Below are 9,893 nucleotides of genomic sequence, written 5' to 3'. Positions count from 1 at the left end.
CCTCTCTCTTAATCTTTTGGTCATGCATGTTGAGGTACAAAAAGGTGTGCAGAATTCCCTGTTTCCAGTTTAAGTTCATATTCTTAGCTGCTGGCTTCCAAAATCCTGAGCTCCTCAGAGAATTTCTGCACAAACATGCCTTCCCTTAATGTATCATAGGCAATCGGGTTTGGATTTATGGTTTGGTGGTGTTGTTTTCTTTTTCCTTCAGTCTACATGAGCTACCTGGCCCTAAATAACATCTTGCAGGAGAGAAAAAAGGAAGACACAAATGAAAATGCCTATTTTTTCATGACAATCAGATTCCACTGCTTTTTTAGTTTTTGTCTCCTGAAAGTTCTGATTAAACATGACTTCCTACTTGTTCATAGAGTGGTTACTTTGTATGGCACACCACTGGCTTGGAAATAAACATACTGTCAAACAGAAAACAACACAGACTGGTTTATTCATCAATACAAGGGCAGTTTCTAGCATATGATGAACTAAAAAGCTACATGCAGATTTATTAACCCCAGAAACTAAATATCATCCAAATTTTAATCTTTACCAATTTTTATCTAAAAGCAGAAATGCTCTGTTTATCTCTCCCTGAGGATATATATTTTATTCAATTGTCATGGTTTAAAAGCAGTCAGGCAGCTCGTTCACTCACTCCCCTCCCTTCTTTCCCTCCCTCTACTCCCGAAGGGACAGAGGAGAATCGAAAAGAATGCAACTCCCACAGGTTGAGATAAGAACAGTTTAGTAACTAAGGTATAACACAAATCACTGCTGCTACCACCAATAATAACAATGATAAAGGAAATAACAAGGGAAGAGAATACAACACCTCACCACCAGCTGACCTATAAGTCGCCCCATCCCACCCGAGCGAGCACCGACCCATACCCTGTCCAACCCCCCAGTCCTCTAGCCCTTCCAGGTAACTCTGTTACATCCTGGGCATGACGTGCTGTGGTATGGAATACTTTGGTCAGTTTGGGTCAGGTGTCCTGTCTCTGCTTCCTCCCGGCTTCCCCTCCTCCCTGGCAGAGCATCAGGCTCAGAAAGTCCCTGGTCAAACCAAAACATCATTGTTACCAGTTCTGTTCCCAGGCCAAAAGTCAAAACACAGCACTGCACCAGCTACTAAGAAGGAGAATAATGACTGCTGCTGCTGCACCTAGAACACCAATGCAATATAAACATACTTTCACTGCTTATGTTTCTACAAGTGAACTGGAGGCTGTAAGTCCCTGGCTTGTGACTTTTGTTCATATCCTGAAATATGTTCTAGCAGTTCTGATTTTCTTGCATCTGTATGTTAAATAATACTCGCTTTTTAGCATGGCAAAAAAAAAAGTGGTTTGCAGCCACAAAGCTAGCATTTGGTCTTGTTAGGGCTCTTAGCATATGAAGTATGATTGTAGGAAGGGCCACAAGAGGAAAACATGTATGATGGAATTCACAAAGTGCCTACAATTGTTTCGCAATAAATAAATTCAGTGACAAGAGAGAAAAGCAGAAAGATAGAATTTAAAGTGCCTAAAAAGGGTAGGCACTTTGGCTCAAGAGCAATGTCTTTTAAATCTGCACATGCCTGACAATATGAGCACAATACTGGATGTGCACACATGCACTCAACAGTCTGCAATCTATAGGAACATCCCTGCACTGAGGAATCAGCTCTTTTGATAAGTATATTTAGCACTACTCTGCACAGGGAGAATTCAGGCAGGTAAAAGCTCATAAGGGAAAATTGCAGTTGGCATTCCTCAAATCTTGAAATTTTGGTTGTGGAAAATACTGGGCTGCCAGTGTGAGGCAGTACAGAGCTTCCTCTACCTACTGAAAGACTGAAAACAAAGATTCAGTATTTGCCTAAACAGACAATGGAGATAGTCTTGTGTTAACTCCACTCATACACTGAGCTAGCTAGACATGCACCAGCTGTGGTGTAGAGACACTGCCAGTTAGTGCCGTGCCGGAGTTAATAAGCATAGCTGCAATGCTGTATATTTTCTTCAGACCCTTTGCCAAAACATAAGATAGTGTGCACTTATAGATAGAGGCACTCAAATTACATTCCAATTTCTGCCTTGGCTTGGTGTTTTCAGATAGGTTTCCTTCGGTCAAAATTTTCCAAAGAGCCTTCAAGTTTGGATGCCTCCACCAACCATTTTCCTGCAGGAGATCAGGCTTACCCTTAGGAAGCAAATCCCATACATTTGGCTGATACAACTAAGGCTGTTTTGAGCTGGCTGTTTCCGTAAAGTGTTACTGTCAAAACCTTCATGCCTCTAATTTCCACCCCTGCAACTGAATAACATAACTCTACAAATATTTAAAGAATATTCCTGAATACTTCTAATAAATGCTGTAATACTGATAATCATTTCCAAACAGAAGATAACATTTTCTGGCTTGCTCTGTGCAGGTATATCAGATTCTTAGTCTTCACTTACTTGGCAAAGTTGGCAACAACCATGTTCAGCTTCAAGAAGCTCTACCCTATGAGCAGTCATGTATGCAAAACACCTAAGGTGAAACTCATCACAGTAAAGACTAAGTCCTGTACTTAGGAACATGAAATCAAATACAGTGTGAAAATAACTGGCAGAACAATAAAACACATTGACAAGACTTAAGGACTGTATTAAATCACAGGCAGGATACATATTAATGTTATGAGACTATTGCAAAACTAAAATTAAAGGAAAGAAGTAGACCATTGTCATGCCAGGATGTGCCACCAGGAATATTCTATATAAAAGACAGTAATTATTCTTCTTCACCAAGTCTTATAAAGGCTTTGGCTTGAACACTTCATTGCATAAGAGTTTTGGTTATCATGCTTTTCAAAAAGCTAAAGAAAAGCTGGACAAAGTCCAAAGTGGAGAAGAAGAGTTAGAGGAAATATGACCTAAGAAAAGAGATTGAAGAAACTGGGTTTGTTTAGTCTAGAAGGACTGAGGAGTTTTCATGCATGAAAGATTGCTTGTAAAGAGACAGTAACCAATCTCTATGACCACTGAAAGAAGGACAAGAGGAAATCAGAGCAATTTGCAGTAAAGAAAACCATATTATGAAAGCACCTCTACAGGTAGAACGGTATAAGCAAACTGCATGGGGAAGCTGTGAAATTTTATCAAACAAAAGGTTTACACAAACAGGTTGGGCAATTATCCCTTTGGGATGGTCTGCTGTGCTTCGGCCTGATTTATTGTAGAAGTGGATTAGACAATCATCTGAGATCTCAGTTCCATTTTCCTATTCTTTTCCCTCACAGTGCTGTTATCATTCTGGAATACTGTCTATGCCACACAATTTTTACAAAAACAAGTAGCAGTGTGGGTTTCTTTGTACTTGATATGCCATGTAGCGTATCTCCTCATCTTACCTAACTTTTTGTGTCCCAAGATGCAATCTGACAGGCCCAGTTCCTTCTCATATTGACAACCTCATCTGTTTACTCTGTGTCCTCAGTTCCTTGCTTACTTCATCTGCACATTGTCTGGGAATAAAGAAGCAAACATTGGGGCTGGTTAAGAGTGCTTGTAAACAAAAAGTATGGATGGAGCTGTTGAATGGACACCTGGAAGCTGTCTGGTTCACAGAAGTAGGTGACCTGACACCTTTACCCATGTAATTTGGGTTTTCTTTCTTTACCCAGCTGCCAATTTTCATGTGACTTGTTAGAACTTCCTTAAAATTTCTGCTCCTCTGTGAAATTTGTGTTTGACAGTTTGAAAATAGATTTAATGCTAACAGGTGGGGAGGGAGAGAATGGTCTGTTACACAGACCTATCCAAACCGACATAGCGTGTGATCACATCCACCTAATTTCCCCATGAAATCAGGAAAAAAAAAAAAAAAAAAACAAAAAATGCTTATACTAACTCCATTCATATCAAAGATAAAGTAGTTTGGATGTCTACATGCTCATGTCCTAGCAACTATTTTCACTACTGTGTTTGTTAAACTGAGGTGCTTGCTAACAAAGGGAAGCTATAAAAGAACATGTTATGCTGTGAATTTAAGGCCCACATATCTCACAGTCATTCCCTAGAGGACTTCCCTAATAGAGTGGCACCATCCCTAGGCAGAACTGTTGCAGAGCTGCACTTGTGCATTTGTTCATTTTTGTAGACCATGCCTCTAGCCTCAGAAGGGCCATAAGAAGTTTTCCTCACTAAAGACCAAATAATTTGGTTTCTCTAATGTTCTTGGGAGTTGCCAGACTGTCTTATTTCAGATACTCTTGGAAGCTTTGTTTCCATGAATGTAGAAGTAGCTGGACATTCGGAAAGATTAGTTTTATTTTTCAGGGGAGAGAGAAAAGTATGTGCTACATATCACACTTGTTTATCTCCTAGATGACTCCACAACAGCTTAATCTGTTGTGCAACTAGTGCAACTAGGCAACACTACAGTCTCAAACAAACTGCAGAGACAACTTTCTCAAAATGTCCTCCATTTCCAATTATAATTAATGTGGCACAATTCAGGAGATGACTGTATTTGCTATAGCTATTATGCTATGTGCGATTTGAATTAGAAGGTGTAAGTTGCAGACAGGCTGCACTTCTGTCATGGTTTAATCCAGCAGGTAGCTAAACACCACACAACTGCTCACTAACTCCTTTGACCCAGTGGGATGAGGGAGAGGCTCAGAAGGAAAAAAAAAAAAAATATTGTGGATTGAGATAAAGAAAATTTAATAGGACAGAAAGGAAAGAAATAATAACAACAGTGAAAAAATAATAGTAACAGCGATAGAAGAATTAAAGTATACAAAACAAGTGATGCACAATGCAATTGCTCATCACCCAGGGACCAATGCCCAGCCAGTTCCTGAGCAGTAAGCTACCAAACTTCCCCCAGTTTTATTGTTCAGCATGATGCCATATGGTATGGAATATACCTTCTGCCCATTGGGGTCAGCCCTCCTGGCTGTGTCCCTTCTCAGCTTCTTTTGCCCCCCCCAGATGGCAGGGCAGCATGAGAAGATGAAAAGTCCTTGACTTCATGTAGGCGCTGCTTGGCAACAACTAAAACATCAGTGTGTCGTCCACATTATTCTCAGACTAAAGCTGAAACACTTCTCTATACCAGCTATTAAGAAGAAAATTAACTCTAACCCAGCTGAAACCAGGACATCTTCTAATAAAGAAGTGCAAGAACCTGATCCTGAAGAATTTTATTCATGCAAGCATACCAAAAGGGGTAATGATGTATCCAGAAATTACAGGAATGAGAAAGGCTTTACAGGATTCAACACTTCTGTTACAACCTCTGGGATAAAGAAAAGGCTAGATGTAATCTAAAATTGCAAGAAATTTGCCCATACTTTTTATGCACTTTTCACCTCATATATATATATATATATATATATATATATATATATATATGTAACACAGCTTACAGTTCCAGTAAGTGGCAGACTGCATGGGAGTTTCAGCTGGGGTGTGTCAAAGATTCTTAGTCATAAACTTCATAGATAATTTTATTTGCTCAAAATAATCTCTTGGCAAGACATCTTACTTCCCTGCCCCCCAGGCATTGTTTGTAATAAAAGACTGCAAATAACTATACCAGGCAATTTTGTTATTCAGTCTCCTTCCTCAACATGAAACAGAATCTCTTCCAGTCTGTGGTCTTCCTAAAGTGTCTCTGTGAGTGCACACTGTGCAACAGCTGCGGCATCAAACTGCTACAGATACTTGTGCAGAATAAGGGAATGACTGAAGCACTTGTTATTTTACAGCACAACAGTGAAATAAGGCATTTGCCTTATCTTGTTAATCTAGACCAATTTCATAACACAGATAAACTGTAATATAGGGCGCTGTATCAGTTTTTGTGAAGCTAGAAAAAAGCAGGCAGCTCCACATGTTGTAATAACACGGAGAGGACTTTGGAAATTACAAAACAAGCTTTTTATTTTATATTTCAATACCTTCTGGACATGAGATTTTAAGCAACTGGCCTTTAAGAAACTGCCAGACACATCACTTCCTAGCACAAAGTCAATCTTCCTTCTCAGGAGCACATTACTGTTTATTCATCACTGCCCTCAGCTATTTTAAACGCATATCTTTCAAGTTGTGTAATGACAGCACAGTCCTCTTTTAATATACATGTTATTCACTTTCTCTACCACGACTGCCAGCAACACCCAGTTATGTATTGCATAGATCTTTCAATGCCTTCTTTCCTGACGCTTAGAAGATATTATGCAATATTTAGTAATGGAATTACTCTATTGGACCTGCTAATAATTGATTACTTCTGCCTAATTAAATGAAGAAAAGAACAGAGTATGTGATATGGCATTTTGTTAAAATGCGGTTTCATGTCGCGGTAAAATGCGTACGTTCTGTCCTACATATAATAGAGTCTTACCCGATTGAGTAATACAAAGTTAATGCTGGAGATGGGAGGTGCTCTGTTTGATAGGTGAACACAAACCTAAATCTCTTTTTTATTTCATCTCTGATTATCTTGAGGAATTTATATTCCAGCTCTTCAGCTGCTTGTTTACAACACACAAAAACCCTGGAACACAGAGTGCTAATGGATGCAAATGAACAGCTTTCATTCTCTTCATGGGATCAAAGGTCCCAGTATGTAAATGTACAAACATATGTACCTATGGACTCCTCTTCTGAGTAACACATTTGAAAATGCATGTCCACAAGTATGCTCTGAATTCCAGTGAAACCCGAGGAAACTCTACCATGTGCTTGAATTTGAATACATGCTCTAATGATTCACTAACTATAAATGCTTTACTAAGACAGAGACTAGGTGCCTATATCTAAGGTTACCTTTGATCCACTGCTGACAAAGGAAGTACATGAAAAGGCCTTTTGATAGGGAATGCTAGTTTTTTCCTCTTTATCCTTCATAGACAAAGGAAACCCACTTGAACTTGGAAGTACAGTAAATGTTTTTAGCTTCAGGAAGGGGGGAGGGGGGCATTTTTTTACTTCATACTGAAAATTCTAACTATTTCTTTAAAATAAATGCCTTTTCCTTCTAGGGAAAAATGGCTTAAAAATTATTGAATGCCTTCACTTGTTGTCTGGTATTACAATTGTACAAAGCTGTAACTCTTGTAAGAAAATCCTACCAACTACAGTTAATTCCTTTAAAGCATATTCTTCTCATCAACCTGCAGTATCTTTGCCAACCTTAATTCTGACTAACAGTAAATAAATATGCTGCACACCCACCATAATTCAGAAGAAATTCAGCTACATATATCTCTGCTTACTAAAGGGTTAAGGCTTAGCTCAACAAGCTAGCTATCCATTAGTCATACACTGCAATTTCCCACACATTTTTTGATATGGGAACAGGTCTGCATTTGATGGAAGAACTTCAAAGAGAAAAAATATCCAATTTGATTTGTGGCAGGCAATTTGATATGCAGGCAGCTTACACGTGGTTTGCATAGGGAACGTGCCTGCAAAGAGAAACAATGATAAAGTAGGGTATCCTTGTCAAGCACATAAGCATCAACATATTTTTAACAGTAATTTATGTAGAATGACTCTTTCACAGACAAGACATAGATTTGTCGAACAACAATGTCCTGGATTACCACCCCAGAGGGAAGGGTTATGCCCTGCATTCAAGCCCGCACTCCTCTGGGAGCTAACCATTAGCTTCCTTACTGACAGCACAATAAACGCAAACAGAAGATACACCACAGAAAGTCATAAATGGTGAGATCCTTCTCCTCTGACTTTAGCCACTAAAACTAGTTAGCTGTTTCTTTAGGAAACACAGGGCACCTCTAGGAGAGGATTCCTATCACCCTAAAATAATTGAGATCTTCTGAAGACTCAATTCAAAAGAAGAAGGACCTAAGCAGCAAACCCAGACTAAAAGCCTACATTTCAGATGGCAGGCAGAATGAATTCCACCAACAATAAGCCATGTCTCTAGACATATCAAGGATGAGGGGGTCATTAAGAGCAGCCAACATGGTTTTACCCAGGGGAAGTCATGTTTGACCAACCTTATAGCCTTCTATGAGCAAGTAACTAGGTGGATGGATGATGGTAGAGCAGTAGATGTGGTTTTTCTTGATTCCAGTAAGGCATTTGATACTGTCTCCCACAGCATCCTCATAGATAAGCTAAGCAAGTATGGGCTTGATGATCAGGTAGTGAGGTGGATCAGGAACTGGTTGGAAGGAAGAAGGCAGAGAGTTGTGGTCAATGGGGCAGAATCAAGCTGGAGGTCTGTGACTAGTGGAGTCCCTCAGGGGTTGGTGCTGGGACCAGTGCTGTTTAATATTTTCATCAAGGACCTGGATGAGGGAACTGAATGTACCCTCAGCAAGTCTGCTGATGATACTAAACTGGGAGGAGTGGCTGACACACCAGAAGGCTGTGTTGCCATTCAGCGAGACCTGGACAGGCTGGAGAGTTGGGTGGAGAGGAACTTGATGAAATTCAACAAGGGCAAGTGTAGAGTCTTGCATCTGGGGAAGAACAACCCCATGTACCAGTATAGGTTGGGGGTTGACCTGCTGGACAGTAGTGAAGGGGAAAGGGACCTGGGGGTCCTGGTGGATAGGAGGATGACCATGAGCCAGCAATGTGCCCTTGTGGCCAAGAAGGCCAATGGCATCCTAGGGTGCATTAGAAAGGGTGTGGGTAGTAGGTCAAGAGAGGTTCTCCTCCCCCTCTGCTCTGCCTTGGTGAGGCCGCATCTGGAATATTGTGTCCAGTTCTGGGCCCCTCAGTTCAAGAAGGACAGGGAATTGCTTGAAAGAGTCCAGCGCAGAGCCACAAAGATGATAAAGGGAGTGGAACATCTCCCTTATGAGGAGAGGCTGAGGGAGCTGGAACTCTTTAGCTTGGAGAAGAGGAGACTGAGGGGTGACCTCATCAATGTTTACAAATATGTAAAGGGTGAGTGTCAGGATGATGGAGCTAGGTTTTTTCAGTGATGCCCAGCGACAGGACAAGGGGCAATGGGTGTAAACTGGAGCACAGGAGGTTCCATGTGAACATCAGGAAAAATTTCTTTACTGTGAGAGTGACAGATAACTGGAAAGGGCTGCCCAGGGGGGTTGTGGAGTCTCCTACATTGGAGATATTCAAGGCCCGCCTGGACAAGTTCCTGTGTGATGTACTCTAGGTTACCCTACTCTTGCAGGAGGGTTGGACAAGATGATCTTTTGAGGTCCCTTCCAACCCTTGGGATTCTGTGATTCTGTGAAAATAATTTTATGACTCATAAAAACTTTTTAGATCTTTGCTAAATTGTATAATGATAATACTAATAAACAACCCAACCCTATGAATCTTCAGTGCTGTGCCATGAAGTTGATATTTTATATATTTATGCATTTATATTCATGTACTTTATATCTTTATAAAATATGCATTGTATATTTTTAAAGCTTTCCTTTTATGTGACTAAAACATATCAGATAAACTGGTGTGAACTGGTTTAAGACCATGCATTTCAATAGCATCATCCAGTGTATATCATCTGACCTATTACCCCTAAATTGCAGTTTCAGCACAGGTTATTAAGATACCTTTTTTATTTATGTAACCTTAAACAGGAAAAAAAATCTCTTCCCATGTGCTAGGGATAACATTATAAAGAGATTCTAGACAGAAAGTCTTACCTAGAGAAAAGTTCATTTCTATTCCAGTGCCTTTGTATGTCCTTGTGGTTTGCCCTAGAATTAAACCATACTGACTGATTTTTATTTGCATATTTTTATCATAACAGATACTCTTTCTTCTTGTACTTTACCATTACGCTTATGGACATGAAACACTCCGAGATGCAATATGACAGGGCATTCACTTTGCTCTTCAACTTTCTGCTGAGGATATTCACTGCAAGAAGGAAGCATAATAATCTCAAACAGTATA

This window comes from Pezoporus flaviventris, unplaced genomic scaffold, assembly GCF_033815535.1.
Source record: "Pezoporus flaviventris isolate CSIRO_AGI_PZ_B2104156 unplaced genomic scaffold, CSIRO_AGI_Pfla_v1 ptg000036l, whole genome shotgun sequence".
Taxonomy (NCBI): domain Eukaryota; kingdom Metazoa; phylum Chordata; class Aves; order Psittaciformes; family Psittacidae; genus Pezoporus; species Pezoporus flaviventris.
Note: the sequence above shows the minus strand (reverse complement) of the source record.